Below are 13,516 nucleotides of genomic sequence, written 5' to 3' on the forward strand. Positions count from 1 at the left end.
CAAGGCTGTCCTCCTGGAACCCCGAGTGAAGCAGGCAGTTTTAGAAGTAGCCGCGTAGGGATAAAAGGATGGGGGAAAAAAAACAAATCCAAAAAAACATTGTCTACACCAACCCATGTCTCCTCGAATATATCTGTTTTCAGGTATGTGAAGGAAAGTTAAGATAATTCAGTGGATTCTTCACTGGAAAAAAGGCGAGATCCCAGTTTATAAGTGAGTATAACCCTAAAAACTTGCCTCCTTCTCCCAGACAGGCTTGAGATTTGAGTTCCTTTCTTCCCTTCATTTCCTCCAGTGAACACTGGCTGATATCTGTATAGCTTGTGCCCATAAGACAGGAATTGGCCAGGGGTGTCACAACTGTAAATGCTATGCTCTGAATTTTGGACCATGGTATCTAAATTTTGGTTCTTGGGATATAGTTACGACCTAGACTAAATTTTTTTTTTTTTTAATTTTTATCTTTTGAGACAGAGTCTTGCTCTGTTGCCCAGGCCGGAGTGCTGTGGCGCAATCTCGGCTCACTGCAAGCTCTGGTTCCCGGGTTCACACCATTCTCCTGCCTCAGCCTCCCGAGTAGCTGGGACTACAGGCACCCGCCACCATGCCTGGCTAATTGTTTGTATTTTTTAGTAGAGACGGGATTTCACCATGTTAGCCAGGATGGTCTCGATCTCCTGACCTCGAGATCCACCCGCCTCGGCCTCCCAAAGTGCTGGGATTACAGGTGTAAGCCACCGTGCCCGGCCTTAGACTAAATTCTTATCTGTTGACCTTGACCAAATTCCTTCGTATTTCTCTTTTGTGAGTTCCCTGAATAATAAGGATCTTGGGGGGAACAACAGTTCCTAGACGCCTACCATCTGGTGGAGGCCACAGACTGGTAATAAGTATCAAGTGAACTGTGGGATAAGGGATTTAGCAAGGGCAGCACCCCGCCCAATCTGCAATAGTCAGCTCCTAGGCCCTCTGACCAGCAAAGGCTTCAGGCATCCCCAGTAGACTCTACAACTCAGACTCCGAGGTGAGCATCATTAACCTTAACTCCTCTGCCTTCTGGAGAATATTTGAGTGCAGTCTTGCTCAAATGCCTTCAGGGTCCAGATGGTACTGTAAGTATGTTAAAGACATATGATCTAAAGGGATGGTCAAAGTTGGCCACGGTGGCTTGAGCGTGTAGTCCTAGCTACTTGGCAGGATGAGGCATGAGGATCCCTTGAGCCCAGGAATTCAAGCCCAGCCTGGGCAACATAGCTAGAGCCTTCCATCTCTGAATAATAATAATAGTAATAATAATGGATGGTCAGACTTATGACCCACTGCAAATTGTATGCATGACTAAAAGGCATTCCAGTTCAAGTAAATTTTTTAAACTGTGCTTGCCAAAGAAAATACATGCTTTGGCGGAGTACAGTGGCTCAAGCCTGTAATCCCAGCACTTTGGGAGGCCGAGACGGGCAGATCGCGAGGTCAGGAGCTCGAGACCATCCTGGCTAACACGGTGAAACCCCGTCTCTACTGAAAAATACAAAAAACTAGCCGGGTGAGGTGGCGGGCGCCTGTAGTCTCAGCTACTCGGGAGGCTGAGGCAGGAGAATGGCGTAAACCCGGGAAGCGGAGCTTGCAGTGAGCTGAGATCAGGTCCCTGCACTCCAGCCTGGGCCACAGAGAGGGACTCCGTCTCAAAAAAAGAAAAAGAAAATACATGCTGCTAGTTTCCAATTCCTGGTTGGAAGGGTCCATATCGGCCTCAGAGAAGAGAACTGACCTTGGATAGAACTCTGTAAGCTTAAATGAATGCATTCCTTGCTTAATTCCTGGTAACCAGCCCCTTCCAAGATGGGGTTTCTGTTTGGTGCCTTTGGCTACATGCTGCTGCTTCTTCATATCTCCACGGGCAACCGGAGGCACTCTGCAGTGGCTCTCCTCAAGACTTTCTACAGCAGAGCACTGCTGCTGATTAACTTTATTCTTTCTGTTCTCTGAGCACCACTACATTCAGGATTTTTTTCTTCAACCCTGGTGTCTGGTTAATTCCAATCATCATCTCTCTCTGCGTTCCCCAGTGTTCAGACCCTTTGTGCTCATTAGCAGTGACAGACGAGTCACCAATCTTGCTGTTTCTCCAGGGGAAGAAAAAGCTTGCTTTTTTAAAATTGATCCGTGAGACCTTCAGGAGCCACCACATGCTCCTGGAAGCTTCTGTCAGAGGAAGAAAGGTTCAGTCTGAAAAACCGAGTGCAGAGAAAATCTCAACGTGGGCAGGCGTCTAGCCATCCCCAGCAGCAGGCGGCAGGGACAGATGAGGCTTCCCACAGCTCAGTACTGATGGGATTTTCAGGAGTCCTGGCTTTCAAGGTGAGATAGATGTCACAGACCCAGCAAGGGCAAAGTCTGACTGTCCAAAGTCAGCAGGGCCATCAGTCCAGCAACGAGTCAGGCATTTGAAAGTGAAGGAGGCCACGGGCAGCATCAAGTGACTGTACAAAAATCAGAATTCAGCTAACAAGGGGTCAAAGTGAGACATTTCGGAGCACTGAAGAATTCTGGGTGGGTGGAAGCTTTAAGGGGACACGAGGCCTCTTCCACAATCCCTCTAAGATTGTTACCTGTATAGAACGCCCTAAGTTTTAAAGGATCCCTGGCTAATGAGATAAAGAAGCCTAAAGACTTCAGAACCTTCCCAAATCTGCATCTGAAGGCTGCCGCTCTTTTTCTGGCAGGAACTGAAGCTCAAAAGGGAAATCAACATAGAGAGAGTCTTCACTGGGAGATGATGTCTCAACATTTGGTGGTGAAGCTCTGTGGCTGAAACCCTGGCCCGCTTCTTGGTGGAGGAGGCCAGAATCTTGACATCTTACCAGAACAGAGATTAAGCTCAGAGGTACAGACAGGACTCTAAAAGGACAGAAACAAAACAAAACAAAATAAAATAAAACAGTAAACATTGACCTAACAGAGAAAACCACATTCATGTGGTCGTTAGGTATCTCTATGAGGCCACAGTTACGTAATTCCTTTGGGTTTTAATTTTGAGATAAAAATATGATATTTATTACGTTATTACAGAATGTCTTACAATTTACATAATTAAGTTCATTTAGTTGAGACTTTTATGTTTGATAATTACAGCTTCTTTCTTCTGGGATATCTGGATGCTGTTGAAACACTGTGGCAAAAAAAAAAAAAAAACCGGTGTGGTACTATTTTTGCTCAGTTCTTTTTTTTTTTGAGCTTTGGCCCCTAGGCTGGAGTGTGGTGGTGAGATCATGGCTCACTGTGGCCTCAACCTCTGAGGCTTAAGTGACCCTCCCACCTCAGCCTCCCAAGTAGCAGGGTCCACAGGTATGCACCACCGTGCCCAGTTAATTTATGCTCACTTCTAATAATTTTTTTATTACTATTCTTTCTAGGAATCACCTATCCTAAAACAGATGATACATACAAATTATGATATCTCAATAACAGCTAGATTTTGCTGTGTGCCAAGGCACTGTTCTAGGTATTTTACATATATTGTCTCATTTAATTCTCTTAACAGTCCTGAGCATTGAGTGGCATTGTTATGTCTCATTTTACTAATGAGAGGATTGAGATGCATAAAGATGGCTATAATATATTATTATATTGGGGATATCTATGTTAGGAATTCCTGGATAAAAATCAGCCCGGAAACCTTGTTCTATTTTAACTTCTTCCAAAGCCATCTTGATTGCCAGTTAATTGTATTACTCCCTGTATTATCATCCTTCCTGCCCACATAAGTTTTGGCAACTAACATCTGTTTGTGTCCTGAAGTTTGATTTAATAGACAATTATTTATGAACACGGATTTGAATGCCACTCACAATCAGTGCCAAAAACAGCACTTTGGAAGTTGTTAAAAAATCATATTTCCAGACTCTGCCTCTCAGATAATCTGATTCAGGAAAGAAGTCAAAATAATGTGGAATTAACATGCCCTCCAGGTGAGTCTGATCTGTAGCCCAGTTTAAGAAGCTCCCAGATCTAGAACAGGGAGATCTACACTTTTTTGATCAATCGTTGTTTTCTAGTAAAAGTATTTTGAGACTATGTATCCCCTGTTTGTGTATGAATTTATTCATAAATAATATATACATGTATTATTTTGCCTACATGTTGTACATTATAGAACATATTCAAAACTGAAAGTTAAAAAGGCTATGGTAAAAATGGAAAAATAATATTTTAAAATATACATCTTATTTATTCAATAAAGTTCTCACCAAAAATATAATACACCTCATTATTTGAGCAAATCTTTAATACTCTGTGATACAGAGAGTTTTAAAGTTGGGTTCTAAATTCAGTTTGTTTTTGACACTTAGTTATAATGGTTGTCAAAAGTGAAAAAAGAAACCTCTCAAACCTCCAAATGGATAAAGTACATCATTGGCAGCAGATACTAAAAATGATATTTGTTTTTCGATGCCATCTGCTAATTAAGCAAAAAATTTTGATGAAATGTGGCTACTAATTTCCGTAGTCTCTGATGTGAGTCAGTAGCTCTTACAAACTAATTGGAAGAGACATTGCATTTTCATAATTTTTACCACGGGGCTTAAAGTGAAAAGCACAACACTTTTTTTTTTTTTTTTTGAGACGGAGTCTCCCTCTGTGCCCCAGGCTGGAGTGCAGTGGCGCAATCTCGGCTCACTGAAAGCTCCGCCTCCCAGGTTCACACCATTCTCCTACCTCAGCCTCCTACGTAGCTGGACTACAGGCGCCCGCCACCGCGACCGGCTAATTTTTTGTATTTTTAGTAGAGACGGGTTTCACCGTGTTAGCCAGGATGGTCTCGATCTCCTGACCTTGTGATCCGCCCGCCTTGGCCTCCCAAAGTGCTGGGATTACAGGCGTGAGCCACCACGTCCGGCCGCACAAAACTTTTTATATGGAATATTTTGTGTATTGATTTTCATATATCAGAACCTCCAAAGAGGCCACCAGTTTTCATTTGATTTGATGAAGTTTCATAAAGTACTTGATAGAATATGACTTTAAGCTTTGTTAAATTTTCTTCATGTTCTATATGTGTAATATATATGCATATATTAGTACCTGTGTATACTTATTATCTGTATATATAATCGGTATATATATAAATTCTGTATCCATAACCTGCATAAATATACATACATCACACATACATGCATATATATTTATATATACTTATATATGGGTACAAATATATAGACACACATATTTATACTTAGTGTAAGTATAAATATATATTTAAACATTTCAAATCTAATTTACACACTCAGTGTAAATACATACACATAAATATACATCTTGTTAAGGTGCCATTCAGTATAGTGATACAGATATAAAGCATTTTTTTTTTTTTTTTTGAGACGGAGTTTTGCTCTTGTTGCCCAGGCTACAGTGTAATGGCACGATCTCGGCTCACTGCAACCTCCATCTCCCGGGTTCAAGCGATTCTCCTGCCTCAGCCTCCCAAGTAGCTGGGATTATAGGCATGTGCCACCACACCCGGCTAATTTTTGTATTTTTAGTAGAGACGGGGTTTCTCCATGTTGGTCAGGCTGGTCTCAAACTCCCAACCTCAGGTGATCTGCCCGCCTTAGCCTCCCAAAGTTCTGGGATTACAGGCTTGAGTCACCGTGCCCAGCCATAAATGCACATTTCTAATAGATTTCTTAATATTTGAAATTATTTTGCCTGACTTTGGTTAGATCTGATTCATTGGCATTATCATTACTTTCCAACGTATCTGCAAAAAGACTCAAGTTAGAAGTGTAGCTATGCTGTTTTATTGCTGTTTACATGTGCCTGCATTATTACTGTTCTCTTCAAATTGAGATTATTTTGCAAGAAACTTAAAACTAGGATTCCTTTTGCTAGGGTTAATTTAGTTAAAACTAGGTAATATAATCCATAAATCCACTGATTCCTGCACATATTAACTTGAATATGTCTCAATATGTTGAATAAGTGACAATGTAAGGACCTCACTTTTTTCTTTTTTGAGACAGAGTCTTGCTCTGTCACCCAGGCTGGAGTGCAGTGGTGCAATCTCGGCTCACTGCAACCTCCATCTCCCGGGTTCAAGCGATTCTCCTGCCTCAGCCTCCCAAGTAGCTGGGATTACAGGCGTGTGCCACTGCACCCAGCTAATTTTTCCATTTTTAGTAGAGACGGGGTTTCACCATGTTGGTCAGGCTGGTCTCAAACTCCTGACCTTGTGATCTGCCTGCCTCGGCCTCCCAGAGTGCTGGAATTACAGGTGTGAGCCACTGCACCTGGCCCAGGACCTCACTTTTTTTTTTTTTTTTTTGAGACTGAGTCTTGGTATGTTGCCAGCCTGGAGTGCAGTGGTGTGATCTCGGCTCACTGCAACCTCCGCCTCCCAGGTTCAAGCAATTCTCCTGCCTCAGCCTCCTGAGTAGCTGGGACTACAGGTGAGCGCCACCACGCCCAGCTAATTTTTTTTGTACTTTTAGGAGAGATGGGTTTTCACCATGTTGGCCAGAATGGTCTTGATCTCTTGACCTCGTGATCCGCCGGCCTCCACCTCCCAAAGTGCTGGGATTACAGGTGTGAGTCACCGCACTCGGCCTAGGACCTCACTTTTACCTGCTGCATGGCGTGGGCCTCCTTATGTTCCCTTATGGCACCTTCTATATCCTGACTGAAGCCTGTTCAACGTACGAGCAAACCAAGGAGCTGGCCAGTCCATTGTATTCAATACCAGTGAAGCTTAACTTCTTTATCACGTCTCCAGGCCCATGGATTTAAAAGTTCAAAGGGGTCTGCCTAAGTATGCAATGACTTTTTAAATTTAATTCCATCTGAGAAAAATGCCCATACCTGCAAACACTTGCATACAGGGGAGTTAGTCATTGAAATCCTGAAGTCTCAGATAGAGAATACCTTATCTAAAGACATTTTATGGCTTCAGGAAAAAATTTCATTTGGTGAGAGACGCATGAGGATTTATCCACCATATATTTTTTTAAGGTATACACTCCAGGACTCAATCCAGGTTTGTGGCCCTGTGTGTCACTTGTAGGCACTATAGGAAGTCATTTCCCAGCCCCACCTGAACCTTCTTGAATAGTTTTATTATTATTATTATTATTATTTTTGGAGACGGAGTCTCATGCTGTCACCCGGGCTGGGGTGGAGTGGCACAGTCTTGGCTCACTGCAACCTCTGCCTTCCCAGGTTCAAGTGATTCTCCTGCCTCAGCCTCCTGAGTAGCTGGGATTATAGGCACCCGCCACCATGCCTGGCTAATTTTTTGTATTTTTAGTAGAGATGGAGTTTCACTGTTGGCCAGGCTGGTCTTGAACACCTGACCTTGTGATCCACCCGCCTCGGCCTCCCAAAGTGCTGGGATTATAGGCGTGAGCCACTGCACCTGGCTTCTTGAACATCTTCAAGATCTCCTCCAGGACATCCCACATAAAACGTGACATGTGTTAGTATTTCTCCTAACCAGAGAAAAGCAATTACCATCTTGTTTAATTCTCTGTTCTCTCAATAGTCCTTAAAAGACAGCTCAGGTTCCTTCTGCCATGAAATCACTCTTTGCTATATTGAAGTCAACAGGATACAAATTACATCTTGACGGCAAAGGGAGGGTGTGGGGAGTGGTTTCTGTTCTGGTCTCCCTTCCCTTCCTTGTCCATGCGGTCAGCCATTTCCACACGGCTTACACTGATACGCTCCACTGATACCCAGCTTCCTTTCACCTTGAGTCAATCCAAATCTTTCTGCTCCTCGGTTCCAGAGAATGTTTGTTGAAATAGCTGATCCGGCTCACAACAATCTCATGCAATTTAACTTCGTCCATATATTTATTTCAAGTTCTCACAGTATCTCCCAGGATAGTTTGCCCAAACCTTATACAATTTCTTTGAACAGCTTGTCCTGTGAGCCCTACTTTATCCTGGGACAAATGCAGCAGAGAGAGGGCAGAGCATGGGATCTGTAGTCAGAAAAAGCAGAGTTTAAATTCAGCCTCAGTAACAATGTCTGCAGCTTTCAATTAGGCATTTACACACTCTGGATCTCAAATTTTTTTTTATCTCTACAATGGGAACAAAGATATTTGCCATGTCTGACTCTTATCAATGTTAGACTATTTTTTCCCCTAATTAAAAAAGTTAGTATCTTTTTTTTTTTTTTTTTTTGAGACAGAGTCTTGCTGTCGCCAGGCTGGAGTGCAATGGCGCGATCTCAGCTCACTACAACCTCCGCCTCCCGGGTTCAAGCAATTCTCCTGCCTCAGCCTCCTGAGTAGCTGGGACTACAGGCACACGCCACCACGCCCAGGTAATTTTTGTGTTTTCAGTAGAGACGGGGTTTCACCATGTTGGCCAGGATGGTCTCGATCTCTTGACCTCATGATCCACCCACCTCGGCCCCCAAAGTGCTGGGATTATAGGCGTGAGCCACTGTGCCCAGCCAAAAAGTTAGTATCTTTTAGTCTGTAAGAAATAGACTTGATCCTGCAGTTTTATTTTGTTTTCTGCCTTCCATCTTTCATCCTTTCTTTCTTTCTTCTTTTTTTCCCCACATGGTTCTTTTGGTCTACAGCTTTTACTTTTTTTTAACCTCTTTGAACAACTCAGAATTTTTATTTTAAAATATCTTTCAGATTGCTCTATTATCTCTGAATTTTGGAGTGCACGTGCTTTCATTATTTTAGTAAGTAGTGATTGTCATTTATAATAGTGTTTTAAAATTTAGTTTTAGTTTTAATTGATGAATAATAATTGTATATATTTATGGGGTATAATGTGATGTTTTGATGTAGGTATACATTGTAAAAGTTTAAATCAAGTTAATTAACGTATTCATCACCTCACCTACTTATTTTTTATGGTGAGAACATTTAAAATCTATTCTTTTCGTGATTTTGAAGTATACATTATTGTTTTTTTTTTTATTGTTTTTTGTTTGTTTGTTGTGAGACGGAGTCTCTCTCTGTCCCCCAGGCTGGAGTGCAATGGCGCAATCTCAGCTCACTGCAAGCTCCGCCTCCTAGGTTCATGCCATTCTCCTGCCTCAGTCTCCGGCGTAGCTGGGACTACAGGCACCCACTACCATGCTGGCTAATTTTTTTGTATTTTTAGTAGAGACGGGGTTTCACCATGTTCGCCAGGATGGTCTTGATCTCCTGACCTTGTGATCCGCCTGCCTCGGCCTCCCAAAGTGTTGGGATTACAGGCGTGAGCCACCACGCCCAGCCTGAAGTATACATTATTATTAACTACGTTTACCACACTGTACAATACATTGCTAAACTTACTCCTCTTGTTTAACTGGAACTTTTGTACCCTTTGATCAACCCCTCTCCATTCCCCATTTTCTCTGTATGAGGAATTGCTTTTGGTGTGGCTTGTAACTTTTGACTTTAAGCTCCTCTTCAGTGGAGATTGTTTTCTGTGGGTGTTCCATGTGGCCTAGATTATGCGAGTGCCCAGAAGCCTTGTAATTAAAAAATCAATTTCTACTCAAGAACATTTTTCAGTAATTGTCACTTTTTCTCCCCTTCCATACAAATTTTTCCTCCCTACTGGATCATTCTAATCAGTGTGTAAGCATGCTGTAAGATCTCCTAATTTGTCTCATTTTGCTATTTCTTTTTATAGCAAAACTTCTTGAATGACTTGTCTATATTTGCTGCTCTAATTCTTCTCTTCCTGTTCCTTATTGAACTTGTTCCATTCAGGATTTCTCTACTTCCAACCACTCTTAGTCAAGGTCACCAGTGATTTTATTCTGTTGCTCCAACAAATAGTCAATTCTTAATACTCATTTTACATTTGATCATGGCATTTGATTAGTTGATGATTCTTTCTTTCTTCCTTTCTTTCTTTCTGACAGAGTTTCGCTCTTGTTGCCCAGGCTTAGAGTGCAATGGTGTGATCTAGGCTCACTGCAACCTCTCCCTCCCAGGCTCAAGCGATGATGTGTCTATGCCTTTTCCTAAGGTGCCAGTTTATATATTATAGGTGTGCACCTCCACGCCCAGCTAATTTTGTATTTTCAGTAGAGATGGGGTTTCTCCATGTTGGTCAGGCTGGTCTCGAACTCCAGACCTCAGGTGATCTGCCTGCCTCGGCCTCCCAAAGTGCTGGGATTACAGGCATGAGCCACCGCGCCCGGCGATTCTCTCTTTCTTTGAACACTTTATGTAGTTGGTTTCCCGGATACCACTCTCTGTTTTCCTTCTACCTCAGTGGCTCCTCAGTCTCTTTCTCCTTTGATAGATTTTTCTTATTACCCTGACCCTCTATGTTGGTGTGGTCCAGGGCTTGGTCTTTATACCTCTTCTCTTTATTGTCACTCATTGTCTCAGGGCTTAAACATGTATGAGTGGGCGTGGTGGCTCACACCTGTAATCCCAGCACTTTGGGAGACTGAGGCAGGTGGATCACCTGAGGTCAGGAATTAGAGACCAGCCTGGCCAACGTGATGAAACCTCGTCTCTACTAAAAATACAAAAAGTAGCCGGGCATGGTGGCATACACCTGCAATCCCAGCTACTCAGGAGGCTGAGGCAGGAGAATCACTTAAATCTGGAGGTGGAGGTTGCAGTGAGCCGAGATTCTCGCACTGCATTGGGCAACAGAGCGAGATTCTGTCTCAAACAACAACAATAAAAACGTTTGCAATTTCCTCTGCCTGCAGGTTCCCACAGATACACGCAAGACTTCCTTCTTAATTAACTTCAGGTCTGGATTCAAGGCTGTTTTATCTGTTAGTCCTTCCCTGACCATCCTATATAACTTGCACTCCATGTCTAACACTACCTCTCCTCCTTACCCCAATGTAATTTCCTTCACAACACCTATAATTACTACTTGTGTATTTATTTGTTGTCCAGCTCACCCTACAAAATATAAGTCCTGGGAGGGCTGGGACTTCGTGTGTTTAGTTCATTCTTGCCTAGATAGCTATTGGAAGAGTGCTGGGCACATCATCTGGTAAATATTTATTGAATGAGTGAGTGAATAATAGAAATAGATGACACCTTTTCATTATTTCCTAAGCTGAGGTAGATATCTCCCTATTTTAAAAAACCTTTTGGTGGTTCAGCCTGTTTCGAAAGAAGTGTTTATGCCTTTTCCTAAGGTGCCAGTTTATAAAGAAATTATTAAACTTCAAAGTGTCATTTTCATATCAGGAACCATCTACTAGGATTAGAGTTCTCAACCTGAGGTTTGTGGGTTCCAAGGATGGGTTTCAAGGCTGTGTTAGCTCCCTGAATTTGAGGGCAAAGTGTTGTAGATGTGTATGTGCATTTTTCTTGGGAAACGTTTTAGCTTCCATCAGTTTCACAAAGGAGTCAGGACTCAATTAATGGTTTTGAATTCTTGTTATCTTCCTTGGGTGTTGATCAGCTAAAAGCGAACACATTGAAGATAAAACTCATATAATCTTCCCCTTCAAACCACCTTGTCTCTTGACTTTCTTAGAAGCAGAGCACATTGATGTTGGAAGCCACACCCAAGGAAGGTGTCCCTCTAAATGTGCCTGGTAAATTGTTAGCCATGCTGTCCTCAGGAACTCAAAGCAGCACCATCAATCACATGAATGTTAGAAACTTCCAGCTAGGTGCCATGGCTCATGCCTGTCATCGCAGCACTTTGGGAGGCCGAGGTGGGTGGATCACCTGGGGTCAGGATTTCGAGATCAGCCTGGTCAACATGGTGAAACCCCGTCTGTACCAAAAAAAAAAAAGGACTAGAAACTTCCACCTATGTCAGGCTGAAACAGTTTCACACACAGGAACTTGTTCAGACCCTGGGACTTAAGAGAACATGTCGGGCCGGGCGCGGTGGCTCAAGCCTGTAATCCCAGCACTTTGGGAGGCCGAGACGGGCGGATCACGAGGTCAGGAGATCGAGACCATCCTGGCTAACACGGTGAAACCCCGTCTCTACTACAAAATACAAAAAAACTAGCCGGGCGAGGTGGCGGGCGCCTGTAGTCCCAGCTACTCGGGAGGCTGAGGCAGGAGAATGGCATAAACCTGGGAGACAGAGCTTGCAGTGAGCTGAGATCCGGCCACTGTACTCCAGCCTGGGTGACAGAGTGAGACTCCGTCTCAAAAAAAAAAAAAAAAAAAAAAAAAAAAAAAAAAAAAAGAGAACATGTCGAATCCCTTTTCCACTGGTCAGTTTTTCAGGTACATGAAGATGTAATCCCTTCCCCGCATCAAGCTTTATTCCTCCGGAGGAGATATCTTTAATTCTTGTAAACATGGGACAGGTATAGGACACGTTATGATAATGACAGCTCCTTTTAAAATTTTTTTTTTTTTTTTTTGAGACGGAGTCATGCTCTGTCGCCCAGGCTGGAGTGCAGTGGCCGGATCTCAGCTCACTGCAAGCTCCGCCTCCCGGGTACACGCCATTCTCCTGCCTCAGCCTCCCAAGTAGCTGGGACTACAGGCGCCCGCCACTTTGCCCAGCTAGTTTTTTGTATTTTTTAGTAGAGACGGGGTTTCACCGTGTTAGTCAGGATGGTCTTGATCTCCTGACCTCGTGATCCGCCCGTCTCGGCCTCCCAAAGTGCTGGGATTACAGGCTTGAGCCACCGCGCCCGGCCTAAAATTTTTATTTATTTATTATTAATTTTATTTCCATAGATTATTGGGGAACATGGCAGCTCTTTTTTTTTTTTTGAATACTCTCCTCTTTGCCAGTTGCCCAAGATAGAACACCCAAACTTTGACATGATACTTCTATTAATGCAACTTAGTATCACAAGATGACTGTGTTGGCCCAGCACAGGATGGCCTGGAAACCAGCAACACTGGACGCTGGGGAAAGGGTAAGAAAGCTTTGGCCATTACAAATGGTGTGGAACTGAGCCGAGGGAGGGGTAGTGAGAAGAGAGGGCGAGGTGTCTGAGAAACAATGAGGTAAAATCAGAGGATTCAGCCATTGTCGGCGTGTGGGAAAGGGAAGGAGAAGGGAAGAGTCAGGGATGACATTTGTTGAGAGAGAGACGTAGGTGGAAAGAGGATGGCACTACGTTGGACTAGCCCCAACCGAATGGGGAGAAGTGGGAGAGGACCCAGGCGATGCAGAGCTGGTGAGAGTGGGAGAATCAAGACAGAGGAGGACGGTCAGGGCAAATCAAATGTCTCAGGGAGGCCAAGTGAGGCAAGAACGGAAAGGAGAAAGGCGCCGGTTAAGAATCAGGGATACTGGCAGAGCGTTGCAACTTTGGGTGTGGGGACTGGCAGGACAAAGAAATGATCTTTGAAGGCCTCGCAGTGCTTGGCCGAGTGCCTGGCACAGAATAGGCGCGCAATAAATGACGGGTGAGAAGTGAAGGAACTCACGAACAGTGACTAGGAACCGAGGGTGGCGTTGACTCGGGAACCGCACTGCAGTGTCGGCGGAGGCTCCTGGGCCGCGGCGCCAGAGAGGGGCGGGGCGTCCCCGACGGCCAATAGGAACTTCGGTATCAGCCCCCCCCCGCCCCTAGCTCCGCCCGGTGCCGC

The sequence above is a fragment of the Macaca thibetana genome, chromosome 16 (assembly GCF_024542745.1).
Source record: "Macaca thibetana thibetana isolate TM-01 chromosome 16, ASM2454274v1, whole genome shotgun sequence".
Lineage (NCBI taxonomy): Eukaryota > Metazoa > Chordata > Mammalia > Primates > Cercopithecidae > Macaca > Macaca thibetana.